This window comes from Palaemon carinicauda, chromosome 11 (genome assembly GCF_036898095.1).
Source record: "Palaemon carinicauda isolate YSFRI2023 chromosome 11, ASM3689809v2, whole genome shotgun sequence".
Lineage (NCBI taxonomy): Eukaryota > Metazoa > Arthropoda > Malacostraca > Decapoda > Palaemonidae > Palaemon > Palaemon carinicauda.
This window is the reverse complement of record NC_090735.1, coordinates 1019460-1024398: the sequence shown is the minus strand read 5'-3', so window position 1 is coordinate 1024398 and position 4939 is coordinate 1019460. Positions and strand designations below refer to the sequence as shown.

General features: G+C 36.1%; 1 protein-coding gene across 2 annotated transcripts in view; it reads right to left on the bottom strand.

The window, feature by feature from the left end:
- The window catches only part of LOC137649922 (tyrosine kinase receptor Cad96Ca-like), a 45038-nt gene that overhangs the window by 30641 nt on the left and 9458 nt on the right, over window positions 1-4939 (bottom strand). The gene's annotated exons all lie outside the window — the stretch shown is intronic.

Here is a 4939-nt window from a genome sequence, read left to right as displayed (position 1 = left end):
CTCGCATAAATGTTTTTTCTCTCCAAGATAATCGTAAAAACTGGAGAAACTGCCAAATAGCCAAGTGATATTTGCAATGGTTGTTAATGACATAAATAACCACAACAACAACAACAACAACAACAAATGCAGCCGTTTCCAGTCCATTGCTGGGCAAATGCCTCAGACACGTCCTTATTCATGTCTGGGGTCTGGCCAGTTTTCTTCACCTCGCTGATCAAAGCAGAGTGGTGATGGTGGGAGATTTTCGTCAGATCGCTCACGGCAAATCAACCTAGTACGGTGGCCCTGACTAGTACAGCTTTTGTGCTGATCCTGGCGATACACTCGGGCACACTATTCTATCTAATTTCTCTTCCTCTTTTGTTAAATTATTTAAAGTTTATATATGAAATGATTATTTCAATGTTGTTACTGTTCTTAATATATTTTATTTTTCCTTGTTTCCTTTCCTCACTAGGCTATTTTTTTCTGTTGGGGCCCCTGGGCTTATAGCATTCTTCTTTTCTAATTAGGGTTGTAGCTTAGCAAATAATAATAATAATAATAATAATAATAATAATAATAATAATAATAATAATAATACGCAAAAAACCCTTTACCACGTTAAGATATCCCCACTCAGAAATATATATATATATATATATATATATATATATATATATATATATATATATATATATATATATATATATATATATATATATATAAATAATATATATATATATATGTATATATATATATATATAGAGAGAGAGAGAGAGAGAGAGAGAGAGAGAGAGAGAGAGAGAGAGAGAGAGAGAGAGAGAGAGAGAGAGAGAGAGAGAGAGAGAGAGAGATAATGTTATTTTTTTTTCTGGTGGAACTGTCTTAATAGGAATGCGCTAGACAAGACAATGGACCACAGACGGAGACTATCTATACTCACTTTTTTTTAATGAGGCGCATTTGCACCGACTGTTAGCGGTGCCCTTTTCACCGGGAAAAGTTTCCTGATCGCTGATTGGTTAGTTAGAGTCTTCTTGTCCAACCAATCAGCGATCAGGAAACTTTTCCAAGCTAAAAGGGCACCGCTGCGAGTCGGTGCAAATCTGCCTCCCTAAAAAGAATTGACTATGACAAGTCAGTTAACAGAAATCTCAAGTTGACAGCAGCTGAGGTCGTCTTAAACTAGACAGAACAAAGCCAGTCGACCAAGGAAATGGGGAATATTTGTTATAAGTCAGTGAGAGAATAGAAAATAAATCAAAGTACAGTAGATTTTCCCAAACACAGACATGGAAATGTATTGAAGACGACTGGCGAAATCTAACCGAGGCCCTTTGCGTCAGTAGCCGTAGGAGGAGATGATGATGATGATATCTTATAGAATTTCCAATATTTTCCTAAACGCTTTTATTTTCTCTCGCTTTGTGGGTTAATTTTACTTAAACGTAAAGTTCTTCGGAGGTTTCAGGAAAAGAAAGTTTCTCTCGAGCTATATTATTATTATTATTATTATTATTATTATTATTATTATTATTATTATTATTAGCTAAGCTACAACCCTAGCAGGAAAGGCAAGATGCTAAAATCCCAAGGGCTCCAACAGGGAAAAATAGCCCAGTGAGGAAAGGAAATAAGGAAATAGATAAACGTTTTAAGAAATAATGAACAATTAAATTAGAATATTTTAAAAACAGTAACCACATCAAAACAGATATTTCATAAATAAACCATAAAAAGACTTGTGTCAGACTTTTCAACATAAAAACCGATAATGTGATTAAAAATCACATATTATTAATCATAGAGAATAAAAGAATGATAAAATAAAATTAAAGTATATACTTTATAAAAAGTACTAAATTTTGGGGGTATACAGGAATACTATTCAGTCTATACGGCGATCCTGATATATTATGGTCTTGCTTCAGAACTGAATAGTGTAGCCTAAGCCATACATAATATGGACTATTCTGATCAGAATATTGTTACAAATCTTTACACCTCATTGTTTGTATTACAAATAAAAAAAGAAAACAATCTCAAATAAAGACACTCGCTTTTATAACAATACTAATGTTGCTTCGGAACAGTTAAAAAGAGAAAGTTGGTTAACGGTAACACAGAAAACGCTTCCACCACCCGACGAGCGAAGTCTAGTGAGAACAGAGTTGCCATTTCAGCGCCTTTCGGGCTAGATTTGGCATATTTCTGGCTGCTTTCTGGCTGATTTAGCATGTTTGTCCTATTACACCCTTGTGCCTTTTGCTGTCTTTTAGAGAAATCCAGTACGAAATATAATGGTTTATCCGGTTATAGTATATAATATGATAATGTGGTCTTTTTCACTAACTTGACTATATTGAAATACTTTCTGTTTTTATCATGTATATATTTTATGAAATCATTTGGCGTGGTTTGCAAGTGCGTGTAGCGCGTATTTAACACCAGAAATGGCAACCCTGAGTGAGAATGTTAGGAGAGAAAGTAGCGGGAGTGACTGGGACTCCGCTATAAGACCTCGATTACGGTGTGTTGGGGAAGGGGGAGGGGGAGGGGAAGGGGGAGGGGAAGGGGAAGGTAATTTTATGTGAAAGGCCGGAGAGGATGACGCTGAGTGACTTGGGACCTGGGACCTACTTTGTTATAACTGGAAGCAAGTTTAGGTCGAGTGAAAACTGGGAAAGAAAAAAAAACCGTTTGGCCAAAACACCGGAGAGAGTGAGGCACGCTTCGTATGTCGAGGAGGCAAAGTAATTCTATTGTTATTATTATTATTATTATCATTATTATTAGCTAAGCTACGGCCCTGGTTGGAAAAGAAGTATGCTATAAGTCCAGGGGCTCCAATAGGGAAAGTAGCCCAGTGAGGAAAGGAGACAAGGAAAATAATATATTCTAAAATCAGTAACAATATTACATTTAATATTTCATATATAAGCTACAAAAACTTAAGAAAAACTAGAGGAAGAGAAATAGAATAGAATAGTGTGCTCGAGTGTACCCTCAAGCAAGAGAACTCTAACCAGACAGCGGAAGGCCGCGGTACAGAGGCTTTGGCACTAGCCAAGACTAGAGAACCATTGTTTGATTTTGGAGTTTCCTTCTCCTGGAAGAGCTGCTTACCATAGCTTAGGAGTCTCTTCTATCCTTATCAAGATTAAATTAAAGTAATAGAAAGAAGAGACTATAGTCAATTTTATTTAGCGAGGCAGATTTGCACCGACTCGCAGGGGTGCCCTTTTAGCTCCGCAGCGGTGCTCTTTTAGCTCGGAAAAGTTGCCTGATCTATCGCTGATTGGTTAGAATTATCTTGTCCAACCAATCAGCGATCAGGAAACTTTTCCGAACTAAAAGGGCACCGCTGCGAATCGGGGCAAATCTTCCTTGCTAATAAAAATTGACTATATTTACGCTTTGCATGAAATATCTTCGTATGCAGAAGGGTAAGCTGGTACACACATTGCATAGTTATGAGCGCCAAGATGATTCAGAAGTATTGTGTTGAGGTCATTGACGTGGAAGCAATTACTAAGTTTATTAACTGTGAAACGATAGCCTATAATCAATTTTATTTAGCGAGGCAGATTTGCACCGACTCGTAGCCTTGCTCTTTTAGCTTGGAAAAGTTTCCTGATCGCTGATTGGTTAGAATTATCTTGTCCAACAAATCAGCGATCAGGAAACTTTTCCGAGCTAAAAGGGCACCGCTGCGAGTCTGTGCAAATCTGCCTCACTAAAATAAATTGACTATAGGCCATATAGGGTTAAAGCATAATTGAAATTCCATTGATATCTTTCGCTCAGTTATCCCTACATTAAGGGTCGGTTGCCGGATGCGCCCTCTCCAGTGCCTTTATCAAAGGCATCCTCTACCCAAACTTTTCTCTCAATTATTCCCCAGACATATTTTATCTAAATGGGTAAATTGTCTAAATTTAACCTTTTCAAAACTACAGAAACTCTAAAATCCTTTTTCCTAGATTGCGCATCAATTTTAATACGAATTTTAATTTAATTCCTAATTCTGTTATAACAGATTACGGTCATTATGATGGTCAAATGTTGTGAAGACTGACATGGCTCACAGTATAGAGAAATCATCAACAGACTTGTAAAGACCTCTCTTAGAAATCAAACGAGATTGTTTTTTTTTTTTTTTTTTTTTTTTTTTTTTTTTTTTTTTATCAACACATTGTTTGATTGATTGATTTAAAGTTTTCAGGCATCCTGATCAACACATTTGAAAGGGCGGGCTTCGGTTTGCTTTACTGTCTCCAGAACAGGAGAGACAGGAGGCTAATCTAGACACATTTGATCATGACTTGCTTTCCATATTCTTGGTGACCTACACAATTCAGCTAACATATAAGAAAGATCTGTTTTAATGTTGGTAATGTTTTCAAAATATTTTATTTGAATTGTTCATTACTTATTATATCATTTATTTATTTTCTTATTTCCTTTCCTCACGAGGCTATTTTTCCCCATTGGTGCCCTTGGGTTTATGGGCATCTTGCTTTTCCAACTATTGTTGTAGCTTAACTAATAAAAATAATAATAATAATAATAATAATAATAACAAACAGATGCTTGAAAACAGATAAACAATTCAAATGTAAATAAAAGTAGGTACTAACTACATAATACTATATTCGCAATTTAAGGTTTTTCTAAACGTAAACACAAGGAGGTGCTATTGAACTAGAATAATTAAGCATTGTCTTCTAGAAACTAGAGTGGCTGCAAACTTATTTTGCAGAGTGAGCAGCTAGGAACCAGGAACTAGATACCATAGATTTCGAACCAGGTTTAATGTCGAAGAAGAGACTCTTTAGGTACAGTAAGCAGCTTTTCTAGAAGGACACTCCAAAAGGAACCTATTGTTCCTTGGTCTTGGATACTGCCATAGCCTCTGTACCATAGTCTTTCACTGTCTTGGGTTAGAGTTCTC